General features: G+C 42.5%; 1 long non-coding RNA gene across 2 annotated transcripts; it reads right to left on the reverse strand.

Annotated features, from left to right (window-relative positions):
- Positions 1 to 12696: 12696 nt before the first annotated feature.
- Positions 12697 to 16118, reverse strand: LOC145544623 (uncharacterized). 2 transcript variants are annotated; one of them, XR_014081491.1, is made up of 2 exons: positions 15093 to 16118; positions 12697 to 12921 (listed from the first exon to the last, which is right to left on the reverse strand). It is a non-coding gene; the product is annotated as an uncharacterized LOC145544623 (long non-coding RNA). The 2 variants fall into 2 exon arrangements; XR_014081490.1 differs by lacking the exon at positions 15093 to 16118 and adding an exon at positions 14498 to 14607.
- Positions 16119 to 17475: the final 1357 nt, after the last annotated feature.

Here is a 17475-nt window from a genome sequence, read left to right on the forward strand (position 1 = left end):
CCTGATGAGCTATGGATGGAGGTTCATGACATTGTACAGGAGAGAGGGATCAAGATCATCCCCAAGAAAAAGAAATGCAAAAAAGCAAAATGGCTGTCTGAGGAGGCCTTACAAATAGCTGAGAAAAGAAGAGAAGTGAAAAGAAAAGGAGAAAAGGCAAGAGACACCCAGTTGAATGCAGAGTTACAAAGAATAGCAAGGAGAGATAAGAAAGCCTTCCTCAAGTGATCAATACAAAGAAATAGAGGAAAACAATAGAATGAGAAAGACTAGAGATCACTTCAAGAAAATTAGAGATACCTAGTGAACATTTCATGCAAGGATGGGCCCAATAAAGGAGAGAAATTGTATGGACCTAACAGAAGCAGAAGATATTAAGAAGAAGTGGCGAGAATACATAGAAGAATTGTACAAAAAAGATCTTCATGACCCAGATAATCACGATGGTGGGATCACTCACCTAGAGCCAGACATCCTGGAAGGTGAAGTCAAGTGGGCCTTAGGAAGCATCACTACAAACAAAGCTAGTGGAGGGGATGGAATTCCAGTTGAGCTATTTCAAATCCTGAAAGATGATGCTGTGAAAGTGCTGTACTCTATATGCCAGCAGATTTGGAAACCTCAGCAGTGGCCACAGGACTGTAAAAGGTCAGTTTTCATTCCAATCCCAAAGAAAGGCAATGCCAAAGAATGCTCAAACTACTGCACAATGGCACTCATCTCACACACTAGTAAAGTAATGCTCAAAATTCTCCAAGCCAGGCTTCAGCAATACGTGAACTGTGAACTTCCAGATGTTCAAGCTGGTTTTGGAAAAGACAGAGGAACCAGAGATCAAATTGCCAACATCCAATGGATCATCGAAAAAGCAAGAGAGTTCCAAAAAAACATCTATTTCTGCTTTATTGACTATGCCAAATCCTTTGACTGTGTGGATCACAATAAACTGTGGAAAATTCTTAAAGAGATGGGAATAGCAGACCACCTGACCTACCTCTTGAGAAATCTGTATGCAGGTCAGGAAGCAACAGTTAGAACTGGACATGGAACAACAGACTGGTTCCAAACAGGAAAAGAAGTCTGTCAAGACTGTATATTGTCACCCTGCTTATTTAACTTATTTGCAGAGTACATCATAAGAAATGCTGGGCTGGATGAAGCATAAGCTGGGATCAAGATTGCTGGGAGAAATATCAATAACCTCAGATACTGATATCACCCTTTTAGCAGAAAAGGAAGAACTAAAGAGCCTCTTGATGAAAGTGAAAGAGGAGAGGGAAAAAGCTGGCTTAAAACTCAACATCCAGAAAACTAAGATCACGGCATCTGGTCCCATCACTTCATGGCAAATAGATGGGGAAACAGTGGAAACAGTGGCAGACTTTATTTTTGGGGGTTCCAAAATCACTGCAGATGGTGATTGCAGCCATGAAATTAAAAGATGCTTGCTCTTTGGAAGAAAAGCTGTGACCAGCCTAGACAGCTTATTAAAAAGCAGAGACATTACTTTGCCAACAAAGGTCCATATGATCAAAGCTATGGTTTTTCCAGTAGTCATGTATGGATGTGAGAGTTGAACTATAAAGAAAGCTGAGCACCGAAGAATTGATGCTTTTGAACTGTGGTGTTGGAGAAGACTCTTGAGAGCCCCTTGGACTCCCTTGGACTCTTGAGAGTCCCTGGAGATCCAACCAGTCCATCCTAAAGGAAATCAGTCCTGAATATTCATTGCAAGGACTGATGTTGAAGCTGAAACTCCAATATTTTGGCCACCTGATGTGAAGAGCTGACTCATTTGAAAAGACCCTGATGCTGGGAAAGATTGAAGGCAGGAGGAGAAGGAGACGATAGAGGATGAGATGGTCGGATGGCATCACCAACTCAATGGACATGAGTTTGAGTAAACTCTGGGAACTGGTGATGGACAGGGTGGCCTGGTGTGCTGCAGTCCATGGGGTCACAAAGAGTTCGACATGACTGAGTGACTGAACTGAATGGAAAGCTGCAGAAATATTTATCGAACTCCTAAAACTGAAAGTTGCTCAGTCATGTCCGACTCTTTGTGACAGTCCATGGAACTCTCCAGGCCAGAATACTGGAGTGGGTAGACTATCCCTTCTCCAGCAGATCTTCCTGACCCAGGAATCAAATTGGGGTCTCCTGCATTGCAGGAGGATTCTTTAGCAACTGAGCTATTAGGGAAGCCATGGAGCTCCTAAGTGTCCCCAAACATTCTTGCTCTGACAGTCAGAATCAAAACAAATGCCTCCAACAAATGCCTTAAACATTTCCTGGTATGATGAACATTTCCCTTTATTTAGAAGAAGAAATAGCTTGAGTTGTGAAGCTGTACTTATATAGTGCTTTGAAAGAACACACATTTTATTTAGAACTGCTTTTTAGAAGCAAGAATAGGTGACTTAATTTTTCAACCTTTAAAAACTCTGTGGAGAAAAATGTAGAAATGGTATTTCCTTTTTCACAAGGCTGTTTTGAAACTTAATGAATTAGTGCTTATTAAGAGCTTGGCTGAAAAGTGAGATGAAAAATATCAGTCATCTATATTCTTCTCTTCCAAATGTTCATCTGCCAGTAATAAAAGCCTGGGCCCCAGGCACCGTCTTTTGTACTCTTGTCTTCGGAGGGATCCGCCTACAAGTTTCCTTTATCCTGGTGAAACATCATAATTAATAATTCATCCATTATACTATGGCACACACCAGGCCAAAGATGCACCGCCCCGAGTGTTGGCAGGCTCAGCACCACTCTCTCCTGCTCAACTGCCTGATATTTGTTTGCAGTGCAGAGACGTGGCCATGGCAAAGGCCCATGAGGCCTGAGCAGGAGGCCAAGGGCACCCTCTTTCTTGATCCATGACTTTGAAGGATGCTTTTGGCATCTTGCTTGGAGATGGCTGGTCTTCCCTGGTGGCTCAGTCATTAAAGAATCCTCCCGCAATGCAGAAGACCATCTATAATGCAGGAGACACGCTTTTGATCCCTGGGTTGGGAAGATGCCCTGGAGAAGAAAATGGCAAAAATGGCCTGGAGAATCCCATGGACAGAGGAGCCTGGCTGGCAGGATACAAATCAAGGGGTTGCAAGAGTTGGACATGACTTAGTGACTTAATCACCAACCACCACTATGGAGAAGGCCACCAGTCATGGACTCAGAAGACTGCAAGGGGCTAGGAGGATTAAATGGCAGGGGCTTGGGTCAAACTCGTACCGGGTCTGGAGACTGCTCAATTCCTAAGTTGTATCTGACTCTTTGCCAGCCTATAGACTATAGCCTGCCAGACTCCTTGTCCATGGAATTTTCCAGGCAAGAATACTGGAGTGAGGTGCCACCCCCTCCTCCAGGGGATCTTCCCAGCCCAGGGATTAAACCTGTGTCTCCTGCATTGGCAGGCAGATTCTTTACCACTAGCGCCACTTGGGAAGCCAGATCTGGATACAAGGGGGTCACTTTTCCCAACTCCTCCTCTCTGACTTAGCCTGGAGTTATTTTACCTGGAATGTCAGTGAGTCCCTATTGGACCTTGCCCATTGACCCCTCACTCAGCAGAAACTCACATGATAGATTTCAACTGGAGACACTGACCAATGTCCGAACTTCACTATAAGAAACCACCTCCTTCCTTCCAGAGTTTACTACATACGGGAAATCCTAGGGAATCATCATCTCTCTCTTCTGCCACCACAACCCTACATGCTCCAACCTTGACCATAAGCAAATGTCAGCTAGTAGGCCAGGATTAACAACTGGATCTGCTAAGACACATGAAAAGGGAAGCAGTCAGGGGCTAAAGAAACCATCTACTAATCCAGGACTGAACAGGCAACAGCAACACCCTACTGAATCTGTCTACTCGCGTCTGTCAGATGCTGGTCAGTGGCCAAACCTCTCTAGACAAACAGGGCAAGATTCCATATCATGGTACTTTCTTTTTAGGGTCCATGTCATGAATTGGTAACCACTCTAGCGTACTCCATCATGACACATTTAAAGCAGAATAATAAGCTGGCTGGGTCGTGACACTGATTTAAAAAGGTATCATTTCAGTTTCATGGGATCTGGGAGACTATTCAGTGTAAATGACTTGTTTTATGGATGAGAAAACAAAAAGCTCATAAAATGATTCACCCGATTAAGAGCTCTATGCCAGGAAAGAAGGCAGTAGTTGTGCATTTACCTTACCGCCAACCACTACACTCCATCCTGAGTATTCTGTTCCTTTTCATCCAACTCAGGACTAAATACTGGAACAGCACATCATTGTGGAGGCCACCTTGGGTCTTCTCCAATTTATAGCTAAAATAAACAATTTGCTTGCAAAAGTTGGTAACTTTTTCTTTTAATTTTTATTGCAGTATATCTGATTTACAATGTTGTGTCAGTTTCAGGTATACAGCAATGTGAATCAGTTATACATACTCCCATATATCCACTTTTTTATTAATAGATTCTATTCCCCACATAGGTCACTTTAGAGTAATGAATAGAGTTCCCTGTGCTATACAGTAGGTCCTTCTTAGTTATCTATTTTATATATAGTAGTGTGTATATGTCAATCCCGATCTCCCAATTTATCCCCCTTCCCCCTTGGTAGCCATAAGTTTGCTCACTACATCTGTGGCTCTATTTCTGTTTTGTAAATAAGCTCGTTTTTAAGATTTCACATATAACCTGTATCATATGGAGCTTCTCTGACTTACTTCACTCAGTATGACAATCTCTAGGTCCATCCATGTCACTGCAGATGGCATTATTTCATTCTTTTTTGTGGTTGAGTGATATTCTGTTGTTTAGTTGCTCAGTCATGTCCGACTCTTTGCAACCCTATGGACTGCAGCATACCAGGCTTCCCTGTCCTTCACCATCTCCCTGAATTTGCCCAAGTTCACGTCCATTGAATCGGTGATGTCATCCAACCATCTTATCATCTGTCATCCCCTTCTCCTCCTGACTTCAATCTTTCCCAGCATCAGGGTTTTTTCCAATGAGTCGGCTCTTCGTATCAGGTGGCTTCCCAGGTAACTCAGCAGTAAAGAATCCACCTGCCAATGCAGGAGACACAAGAAACACGGTATCAATCCTGGGTTGGGAAACTCCCCTGAAGAAGGAAATGGCAACCCACTCCAGTATTTTTGCCTGGAAAATTCCATGGGCAGAGGAGCCTGGTGGGCTGTAGTCCATGGGGCCACAAAGAGTTAGACCCAACTGAGTAACTGACCACGTGCACACATGCACGCGCACACACACACACACACACACACACACACATATGCCACATCTTCTTTATGCTTTTAGTAACGTTTTATCTTCACAGCTCACAGCTGATCACTGATCTTTTCCCACCAAGGATGTGTTTGGACACACAGTCCTCTGTTGCAGCTTCTTGTTACTCTTGGCAAATTCTGAAAGATTATAAATCCCATCAGGCTAAAGCCAGGTGGGGAAAAGTGTGCATTTAGCCTTGAGGACAGTTAAGGACCGTGCAGTCTCATGGAGGATGGAGTTATCCCTTCTCCATGACATGGTCAGGTACCACTAGCTATTCCAAAGCTTCTGTCCCCTGTGGCCTGTGCCCGTGCTGAGAGGCCCAAGACTAGTGCATCTGCCCAGCACTGAACAAGGGCTCCTCTCTCCAAGTTTGGGGCTGCAGCCTCAGCATCTTTCCAACATCACTGCTCCAGTCTGACTGCCACCTCCCCAGAATCTCAAAATCATAACATAGAGTTGTTCTGGCCTCTTGTAGAGCTGGTGGGGATCATTGTTGTGTCCCAGTTACTATGGGAACCCCTTCCACAAATAAATATTTGGATAAGGATGAGGAATGAGCCCCCTTAAAGAGTATGTATTTTTATTTAATGCTGAAAGAATTTGAGGCCAGTGCAAAGGGAAGCTTCGCCGGCGGTCACCAGCTCTTGTCAGAAGGCATGTTGCTTCTCTTTGACTGTGTGCTACCCTAAGTTTTTTTTCTCTCTCTCTTCTCCTACTTGTCTAGTTTCTCTTCTCTTTCTCTTGGTTCTTTTCTCTACATGTTATTTCTCCTGTGCATCCCCTTGGCATCTCTTCTCCCCGTTCTCTTGCTTCTCCTTCTCTCACTGCAAAGCAGAGTGCTTTCTGGGCAGCTGAATCTGCATGGAGCTGGTTGTGATGGGCTCTGTTCCTCAAGACCATGAATGACAGGAGTCCCTGTCCCTTGGCTGCATGTCACAGTGCAGGCCTGTGGCCAAGACCCACTTCCGGTGCTTGCTGGAGAGATGCTGAGAGGTCCTCCTGGCCCGGGCACAGATGGTGGGTGATGGAGTCCGGATGCCGAGACTTAGGGCAGGTCAAAACAATGATCGCTCAAGTGTAAACTGTGCTAATTGCTGGGGACAAAGGGAGAGCCAGGCCCCAGTGGAGCGTGTTCCAGGGAGGAGTCCCTGAAGCAAGGGGTACCTTCAATTGCTTATACATTGCTAGTAAGAGACTGGCCTAAGCTTCCAGATTGCCTTGCTTTTAATTCTCATTTTATTGATGTGGAGACTGAGTGCTACTATTTCACCCTAGCATGCAAAACTTGATTCTGATCATTTGCAAGTCTTTCCTAATGGCAGAGATACTTTTCTTGAAAGATGCCTCATTTAAAACAGTTTAAAAATGGTAGAGATGAATCTATTTGCAAAGCAGGAAGAGAGACACAGATGTAGAAAACAAACATATGGACACCAAGGGAGGAAAGAGAGGCTGGGTTGAATTGGGAGATTAGGATTGATATATATACACTATCAATACTATGTATAACATAGATAACTCATGAGAACCTACTATATAGCTCAGGGAACCCTACTCAGTGCTCTGTGGTGATCTAAATGGGAAGGAAATGCAAAAAAGGGGAATATATATATATATATATATATATATATATATATGGCTGATTCACTTTGCTGTACAGGAGAAACTAACACAACATTGTAAAGCAACTATACTCCAATAAAATTTTTAAAAAAATTATAGATGAATAGATGGATAGATGACAGATAGGTCAATAGAAAGCTTGCTAGATAGAAAGAATAGATATACATACAGACAGACACACACACATATATGAATACACAAATGTATAGACACAGTACACAGACACACACATTTGTGGGGTTTTGTTTTTGTTTTTTGCTTGATTTTTGTTTCTTTTTCTTTTTTTGGCCATGCATCTTGCAAGATCTTGGTTCCAGGTCAGGAACTGTAACCAGGCCCCAACACTGAAAGTGCAAAGTCTTAACCATTGGGCCACCAGCGAAGTCCCCCTATCATTTTTTATTTGTACCTTATCTCTTCTTTTTCTCTATTTTTTGGTATTTGTTTAATTTTGATTTCTCCCCTATGAACTTATCCTCAGGATAGAGCCCTGCTCTGTAAGAAAATCCTGGAGTCAGACTTTTATTTGTCTCTCGGACCTGACAGCAGGACGCATGCCCTAACCTGCTATTGAAGTGCTACCACTTTGAACTGCAGTTCTCAGCTGTGATTACCACCCTCTGCAGTGATCACATATTGGTGATTGGGATTCTCCTGATTTCTGGCCTGTCAGGCATACAGTTTTGCTGGTGCTGATAACTTGCAAATCTTGTGGCTATTGATGTGGCCCCCTATCCACTTGTACACTGTCAACTAGCTTTGCTGTAGATGTTGTCCTTGGGCTTTGGTCTTGCCATCTGCTTACTTTACCTGTTTTTATTTTTTAATTCTTTTAATTAAAAAATATTTATTTATTATTTATTTGGCTGTGCTGGGTCTTAGTTGTGGCACACAGGATCTTCAATCTTTGTCTCAATATGCAGGGTCTTTTAGTTCTGGCATGTGACTGCTTGGTTGCGGCATCTAGCTCCCCGGCCAAGGATTGAATCGGGCCCCCTGCATAGGGAGTGTGGAGTCTTAGCCACTGGACCATGAGGGAAGTTCCAGTTTCACCTCTTTTTAATATACGGTTTTGGAAAACTCCCCACAATATGCTGCTCTTGCCATCTCTGTCTTTCAACAGTTTATCTCTTAATGCAAGAAAAGTCAGTACATATGCATTTCTGTGTGTGCACTACATGTGGACTTCTTGTTTAATTAAAAGTAATTTATATAAAATATACATTTAGTGTATGTAAAATAACATGCACAGGCCTTACACATGCAGTTTGATGAATTTTGAGAATTATATGCACTCCTATGACCACTACCTAAAGTTCCATCCACACAGAACAGTGGATAAGTTTCTTCACATCTTTTTCAGCTGGTCACACTGCCTAACTCCTCCTTCCACCAGAGGCAACCGCTTTCCAAATTTATAAACCAGGTGAGTTTTTACCTGTTCTGAGACTTCATACACGGCTTCCCAGGTGGCGCTAGTGATAAAGAACCTGCCCGTCAATGCAGAAGACATAAGAAACATGAGTTTGATCCCTGGGTTGAGAAGATCCCCTGGAGGAGAGCATGGCAACCCACACCAGTATTCTTGCCTGGAGAATCCCATGGACAGAGAGTCTGGTGGGCTATGGTTCATTGGGTCACAAAGAGTCGGATACGACTGAACTGACTTAGCATAGCATGGCAGAGACTTCAAGCAAATGGAACCGCAATTTTGTTTCTAATCCTAGACCAGTCACTCTTAGTCACACATCAGCGTTGAATTTTATCAGATGTGTTTCTTGCATGTATGAAGTTGTTATATAATTTTCTCCTCCATTCTGTTAATACCCTGAATTACACTGATTTAGTTTAAAATATTAACCCTGATGGCTATTATTTTTTTTAAGGAATTTTCACTTGCGTTTATAGAAAAGTATTTTTCAGGTTTTAGCTTCCGGGTTATTCTGGTCTCATACATGTGAATTGGAAAGGGATATTTCTCGGCCTGCTTTCTGAAAGACTTTGTATAGCTGGTATTATGTAATCTGTAGACATTGCATTAGGTTCACCATTTTGGCCTGGAGTTCATCTTGCAGGAAGATTTTAGATTATAGATTTAATTTTTAAAAAATAGATACAGGGTTATTCAGTGTTTTCAATTTCCTCCCAAGTTAGTTTTGGCAAATTGTGCTTTTAAATAATTTTGCCCATTTAAGTTGTCAATTTTATTAGCATAAAATTATTTGTAAATATGCCTTATTGTCCTTTAACTGTCTTTAGCATATTCAGTGTTGATTATTTTTCATTTGTGATATTGACAGTATATATATATATATATATTATATATCAAATGTCTGATATCTTTATTTAGTCTCTAAGTCATGTTTCACTCTTTTGCAACCTCATGGACTATACCTCTGTTCACAGGATTCTCCAGGCAAGAATACTGGAGTGGGTTGCCATTTCCTTCTCCAGGGGATCTTCCTGACCGAGGGAGTGAACCCCTGTCTCCTGCACTGGCGTGTGGATTCTTTACCCCTGAGCTACCAGGGAAGTCCATCTGCAATCTAGGCAGTAGGTATTCAGTGAATCATGAGATGTAGTCTCTGGCAATCAGAGAGACTCAGTTGGATGATACTCAGATGTCTAGGTCAATCAATTCTGGCAGTGGCATCAAAGGGATCCTGACAACAACCAAATAAGTCCCAGCCCCCAATTTGTGACTCATAAATGGCTCTGCTTCCTGGGAAGGAAAAGTCAAACAGAAGACATGGCTGCAGTCTACACAACAGTTACATCATAAGACAGATGAACAAAATGGCAAAAGTGGTGTACAGGTTAAGAAGATGAAGAGTGATGGACTATATCTGAGTCCATCCTATGCTGCTCACTAGCTGTGATGTCTACGTTAATTTATCTAACCCTTTTCATTCTTTTTCCTCCACAGTAACATGAGAATAATGTTAGACACCTCACTGGGCTTTAGGGATATTTATGAAAATAATAAAAGTGAAGGTTCCTGGTTCATGACAGATCTCTTCATCATTTCCTTCTGTTTATCTGAAGGTGTGGTACTTGCTTTTTGGCTTTGATCAGCCCCAAGCTGACTGTGTATTTCTGCATCTGATATTACCATCATCATTGTCATTGTTGTGATGGTGGTTACCGTAGTCTTTGTAGAACTGGAATGGAAAAGACAATTGATGGACTACTGCAGAGTCTCTGTTCATGTTGATGAACAGCTCTCCCCACGACTTAAGGAATCGCTTTGATATACTGTTCCTGTTAGTTGCTCAGTTGTCTCTGACTCTTTGCAACTCCATGGACTATAGCCTGCCAGGCTCCTCTGTCCATGGATTTCCCAGGCAAGAATACTGGGTTGGGTTGCCATTCCCTTCTCTGGGGGAATCTTCCCCACCCAGGGATTGAATCTGCATCACAGGCAGATTCTTCACCATCTAAGTCACCAGGGAAGTGGCTTTGATATAATTTACAGCAAATTAATTGTGGAATAATTTGCAACAAATTAAACTGATGTTTGTAACCCTGTGGTTGTCAAAGTTAAGTTTCCCAGTTCACATGCATGCCTACAATGTATAGGGCTTCTCCGTCCCCCCATAGCGGTGTTGATGGCCTGGGATCTCTTCTCCAGGAAATAACAGGTCAGGCAGCATCTTCTCAGAGCCACTGCCAGAGCACCTAAATGGAAAATCACATTATGTGCCTTGGCGATGGCAAGCAAATTAGCATTTCCATCAGCCTGCATTTGCATTGCTTGTTCTGATAGATGAATTAGATGAAAAACATGGAAGGAGAACAAAGCACAGTCATTCTGTATAAAGGCTACTCTTCAAGCTCACTCATTTGTCAGACGCTGGTTTTTGAAGGCATGCAGAGGCTTCCAAACCCATGTTTCCAGCTACATTATTTGTACAGAGAAAAAAACTGGCATGTTGACTAACTCATCTCTGATTTGAGCCAATCACTGAATCAGAACCCACTTCAGCACTGGGTCTCCTCTAACTCGCAGGAATTTTCTTTCGATCTTTTCCAATTTCAAAGCCAAGAAGGAAATAAGGAAGAGGAGAGACAGTGTTATGCAATTTCTATTATGTTTGCCTCTTTGCAAGGTGCTTTTTTAAAAATTAAAAAAATTTTTAAATAATTTTAAATTGGAGGATAATTGCTTTCCAATGTTGTTAGTCTCTGCTGTACAACAATGTGAATCTGCTATACGTATACATATATCCCCTTCCTCTTGAGCCTACCTCCCACCCCCTCATCCCACCTCTCTAGGTCATCACAGAGCACCGAGCTGAGATCCCTGTATTATATAAAAGGTTCCCACTAGCTATCTATATTACACATGATGGTGTGTATATGTCAATGTTACTCTCTCAACTTGTCCCACCCTCTCCTTCCCCCCACTATGTCCATAAGTCCTAGATGCAGACATAAAGCAAAGCACTTTTAATAGAGGGTATGTGCTTATATACAATAATGTATAATTGTAAATGCAGCAAGCTATGATAATACATATCAAATTTGCTCTTTAGGTTTAGTTAAGACAAGTGAGATTCTGGCTCCAGTCATGACTTCTTTTATGAGTGCTTAGTTGTGCGCCTCCTGTAATCTGTTTCTGCATCTCACATTAGTGCATATTAAGGCCGGTCAGTGTGGTTGTCTTCTTGTTCAGAGCTACCTTCCTAAATACAGGGAGCTCTCAGCACCTCTCTCATTCTTCATATCCTAGTATTAGTCTTTTGTCTACAGTCTTCAACAACCATTATGTTGATACTTTGGGCTACTTTTGTTCTTAAGTGCTAACACACGAATTCATACAAAAACTTGAAAATCCCCTTCAACTAAAGAAATATGTCTCCTTTTGCCAACTGGGAATGCTTGCCTTTTCACCCCTCTCCACCGCCCCCCCCCCCCCCCCCCCCGCTGACCTGGTAGAAAAGAGTTGGATGAACTTCCTCTACTTTAACTGAAGTCAGAGCAAATCCTGAAAGTCTCTCTCCACAATGGCTTTTATTTCCTACAACCAAACTGGTTGATTCCTAGTTTACATTATTTTTTTGTGAACCTCCAACCCAATCCCAGCCCTATGACAATATGTTAAAACTGCATCCATGGATGAAGAAGTTCTGGGGACCGAACATATTGCATGCTGACTACTGTTAACAATATTGTATCATACTTGAAAGCAGCTATGAGTGTAGAACTTTAATGCTCTCACCACTACCATCACAATGACAAAATGATAACTATATGAGGTGAAGAATGCAGTAACTAACCTTATTCGAGTAAGCAGTGTCATCGAAGGGGGCTCTCTGACTCATGAGTACTTTTTATTAATTAATTTGTTTAGTTGTCTCTATTGGGTCTTAACTGCAGCATAGGGGATCCTAGATCTTTGTTGCTGCATGTGGGATCTTTAGTTGTGGCCTGAGAAATCTTCAATTGTGGCATGTGGGATATAGTTTCCTGACCAGGGATCAAACCCGGGCCCCCTGAATTGGGAACACAGAGCCTTAGTCACTGAACCACCAGGGAAACCACATGATTCATGAGGACTTTACCTTCAGTCACTTTCCCTTCTCCCACCCCTTCCTCCTCTCCACCAATACTCTGCTCACCACTCAGCCCATCTTAAGAGTCACTTACACATCCTAACAATTGTTGGGGATTTTCTGACCTCAGTCAACCAGGTCTTACTGCCCAGGCTCCCTCCGGTGCCTCCTGGAAAACTGTTTTCTGTTTGTAAGATTCAAAGCCTTACAAACTCTGACTCTTGGCAAAAGGTCAGACTGGGCTATACGAATACTTTTACTGCTGTACATAATGTCTTGGAATCCAGCCTCTCTTCCTGAGCTGGGCTGTCTCCTTCTAGTTGTCTTCCACACCTCCGAAACAGAGCTGAATGGAGAGCTTGGAGACAGGATGGAAGGAAGGGCATCTTGACACGGGTCCCTCCCTCCTGGCTATTCACAGCAGGCTGACCCTTCCATACCAGGTCCATGGCCTTTCCTGAGGACAAGAAAAAATATACAGATGTTATCACGCTTATGCTGGCTGGACCAGATTCCTGGAAGCGACACAATTAAAGGTAGACTCTTTATGTACTGCCAACTGCATTGCTTCATCTCTCTTCTTGGAATTTCGGCAAATGACAACTTTTCTCCAGGAAGCCCTCCTGTCTCAACTCTACCCATTTTGCAAACCATTCACACAGTTTCTGACTCAGTAAATCACCTTTACCTTACTCTCTCTTCTCCTTCAACCCATCTCCCTACCTGAACATATAACATCATAATTAATTACGGGTGATCAGAGGATGAGATGGTTGGATGGCATCACTGACTCGATGGACATGGGTTTGGGTAAACTCCGGGAGTTGGTGACGGACAGGGAGGCCTGGCGTGCTGCAATTCATGGGGTCGCAAAAGTCAGACACAACTGAGCAACTGAACTGAACTGATCAGCCATTATGTGTGTAATTTGGATATGCCTTAGAAACTCTCTCCTGGAGAAGGAAATGGCAACCCACTCCAGTACTCTTGCCTGGAAAATCCCATGGACAGAGGAGCCTGGTAGGTTACGGTCCATGGGGTCACAAAGAGTCGGACACGACTGAGCAACTTCACTAGAAAGACTCTAAGCTACCAGGTAACAAATAAATGGCATGAGATTTTTAAAGCTGTCCATCCATCTTACCCCCAAGGCTCCACCTTGAAAGTTTCATTCTCCTCTTTTCTAAGGCTTTTCTCATAATTGGCCTATAGTTTTTTCTTTTGGACACTCCTCATACTATGTGTGAATCTGACTTCCCAGTCAGCCTGAGTGTCCCTGGGAGGGCAGGAGCCACATTAATCATCTTAGTATCCAATCTTTGCTCCTTCCCACCTAGCACTTCTGATATGCACATATTTAGTACTCACTAAATACAACTTAGGTAAAATACTTACTGCGTAAAATACTTACTGCACTAGTAGGCATTAGAGTTAGAGTGTGCAAAGTTTATAATTAAACTCTAATTTTATAGAGTTTAACTAGAGTTTATAATTCTCAATGGGAACAAGGTTTACGGGGTCTTAGTGTGCTAACGGGCTTCCCAGGTGGCTCAGTGAGTAAAGAAACTGCTCACAACGCAGGAGACCCCAGAGATATGAGTTCTATTCCTGGGTTGGGGAGATCCCCTGATGGCGGGCATAGCAACTCACTCCAGTATTCTTGCCTGGAGAATCCCATGGACAGAGGAGCCTGGAGGGCTACAGTCCATAGGTCGCAGAGTCGGACACGACTGAAGCGACTGAGCACATAATTCTCAAGAAAAATTTCTCACTACTTAGCATGCGTGTGCGTGCTCAGCCGTTTCAACTGTGTCTAACTCTTTGCGACCCTATGGACCCTAGCCCACCAGGCTCTTCTGTCCATGGGAGTCTCCAGGCAAGAATACTAGAGTGGGTTGCAGTGCCCTCCTCCAGGGGATCTTCTCGACCCAGGGATTGAACCCCCATCTCCCGCACTGCAAGCGAGTTCTTTACTGCTGAGCAATCAGGGAAGCCCCCGCTAATCAGCACCACTGAGCATTCAATGTCCTCACCAAGTGGACTCGTCAACAGTCTGATGGTGAGCACTGAGGTGTGACAGAGGATGTTTGCCAGAGGAAAGTCTCTGCTCCCTTTAGGTGATGGTGGAGCCCCGCCCCCACATGTGATCACAGAGCCCCGCCCCTCATGTGATCACAGAGCCCCGCCCCTCATGGAATCATGGAACCCTGCCCCTGCAGGTGTTCACAAGCTTCCTTGAGCCCATATTTTCTGCAGACTTCAGGTTCCTCATCGATAAAGTGTTGCTTTCCCCTCCTGCCCCATCACATATTCTTTCCAGTGACTCTTCACGATTTTCTAGATTTTCAGCTGAGTGAATTAGAATCATTGGCATTTACCCCACCCAGCCTGGTGGTGGCCACCTAAGTCTCTCCTGGAAGCCTGAAACCAGATGTGACGTAATTATCCATATGAGAGCAATTTGGCCTTAGTGCAAAATGTTCATCTTTTCAGATGCTGAAGCAAAATACGCTATTCAAAACACTCAGTGGTGGTTTTTTTTTTCTTTTATTTTCTTTTCTTAAAAAAATTTTAAAAATTTCGGCTACACTAGCTCTCCATTTTTGGCACTCGGGCTTCTCTACTTACCGCTTGCAGCTCAGCAGTTGTGGTTCACAGGCTTAGTTGCCTCAGGGCATATGGGATCTTAGCTCTCCAACCAGGGTTTGAACTCTTGTCTCCTGCATTGCAAAGTGGATTCTTAACCACTTGACCACCAAGGAAGTCCCCTTGTGGCCTTCTGAGTTCAACTTTCTGCCCAAGCCTTCTACATGGGTTTTAGTCTATCCTACACACACCTTATCTTCTTTGGATTTTATTAGGAGGTGGGAGGGCCGTGAGTGCAGGGACAGGTAAGCCTGCACACGTCCATAAAGGTCTTTGTCAGGATCTAGTTTGCATATGTGTTTGCTACTTTCTGCCACTAACTGTGGAAAGTTCTTTGTGGAAAATATTATTGCCTCTTACTTTGGAATCTCACTTTATATCCTGTCTCCAAATCACCTTTCCTGCTCTATCAAAAGGCTTTGTATTGGAAGAAACAAAATGCTTTGCTTGACATCATATAAGAAAATCAGTGGCCTATAAAAACACATAAGAAGTGCTGAATGATTAATTATAAATAACAACAATACATGTTAAATAGAAAGATGGGTGCAAATTTGTGTAGAGGAGGGTGCAGTGAAGTAGTTTTTTTTTTCAGATTAAAATTTGCACTGGAGCCTCATAGGGTGGTCTTTACTAAAATTTACTAAATTTCAATTCATTTACTAAAATGAATTGAAAATTTAAAAATTTGTTAGACCCATATTTGGTCATTTTCTATCAGTTCTAGATACTCTTTTTTATTACTCTGTTTGGGTTGCCATCTAGAATATCATAGTGGCTTAAGAGAAATTTATTTTTTTACAGTTAAAGAGGCTGAAAATCAAGATCAAGTTGGCCACAGTGTTGGCTCCTGGTGAGACCTCTTCCCTTAGCTTATAGACAGTCACGTTCTCCATGTCCTCATGTGGCCTCCTTCTGTGTGTTCTTATTCCTGGTGTCTCTTCCTTTTTCTCAAGAGGACACCAGTCTTATTGGATTAGGGTTTCATCCTTATGACCTAATTTAACCTTAGTAGTAGTAGTGAAACTCACTCAGTCATGTCTGACTCTTTGTGACATCATGGACTGCAGCCCACCAGGCTGCTCTGTCTACGGAATTCTCCAGATGAGAATACTGGAGTGGGTTGTCATTCCCTTCTCCGGGGGCTCTTTCCGGCCCAGGGATCGAACCTGGGTCTCCTGCATTGCAGGCAGATTCTTTACTGTCTGAGTCACCAGGGAAGCCCTGACTTAACCTTAATTACCTCCGTAAGGGCCCTATCTCCAAATAATGTCACATAGTTGGTTAGAGCTTCCACCTATGAATTTTGGGAAACACAATTCAGTCCATAATAGTCTTCAAATCTAGTTTTTGGAATAAAATAGACACGGCAATGAAAGGCTTAGTTTTAAAGCCACCTAGGCTCAATTCACCATCCTTTATTATAGAAATCCAAAGCTTAGAGGATTCAAGAAGCCATTTGTGTTCAGCCTTAGAATGTATTTTTATTTTCCCCCTAATTTGCACCAGGTTGAATTTTGAGATTAACTCTCTAGTTTGGTTTCCAAAAGTTGTTTCCAACACTTTGCTATAAAAATGTTTGTGCACATGTCTCTCTGTATGTATGGGTGAAGCTGTAAGGAGTAAAATTTCTGGGTACCTACACACTTGACCAAATCCTGTACATTTTATATTAAAATGGCTACACCGGCTCACATGCTTATCTCCCAAGTGTATGAGTTTCCATTTTCTCAGTATTTGATATCATCCCAATACTTGACGTGCTTTCCTATTTTTGCCAAATATAATAAGTATAAGTGGTATTTCAAATTATTATTTGATTTCATATTTTCCTGATCAGTGATTGAGTTGAACGCTTGTTCACAGGTGCATTAATCTTGTCAGCTTTTACTTTCTATAAATTATTTCTATGTTTTCTTGACCCATTTTCCTGTGGATTTCCAGGCTGCTTCTTGCAGATTTACATAAGTTTCTTATATATTCTGCATTACAATCAGTCATGTGTTTTACAACATATGTTCCCTGTCTGGCAACTGTCAGATTTGTGTAGAGAGTCTTTCTCGGAACAAAATATTTCCTCTTTTACGTGGTCAAATCCAAAGCGTTTCCCCTTATGCTATATGCATATGCATCTTGCCTAACAAAGCTTCATTCAATTAAAGAACACAGAGCCCTGAAGTTTCTTCTAATAGTTTCACAGTTTTGCCTTTCACCTGTAGACTTTGAATCTACTTGGAAGTTATTTTTGCAAAGCAGTTTGAATTTGAGTTCTAATTTTACTTGTCTCTATGTTTTTCAGATTCACCATCACCATCTGTTAAATAATTGATCCTTTTGTTATTGATTTGTGAAGCCTCTTCTATGA

The sequence above is a fragment of the Giraffa tippelskirchi genome, chromosome 4 (genome assembly GCF_054371585.1).
Source record: "Giraffa tippelskirchi isolate mGirTip1 chromosome 4, T2T-mGirTip1v1.2.pri, whole genome shotgun sequence".
NCBI classification, from domain to species: domain Eukaryota; kingdom Metazoa; phylum Chordata; class Mammalia; order Artiodactyla; family Giraffidae; genus Giraffa; species Giraffa tippelskirchi.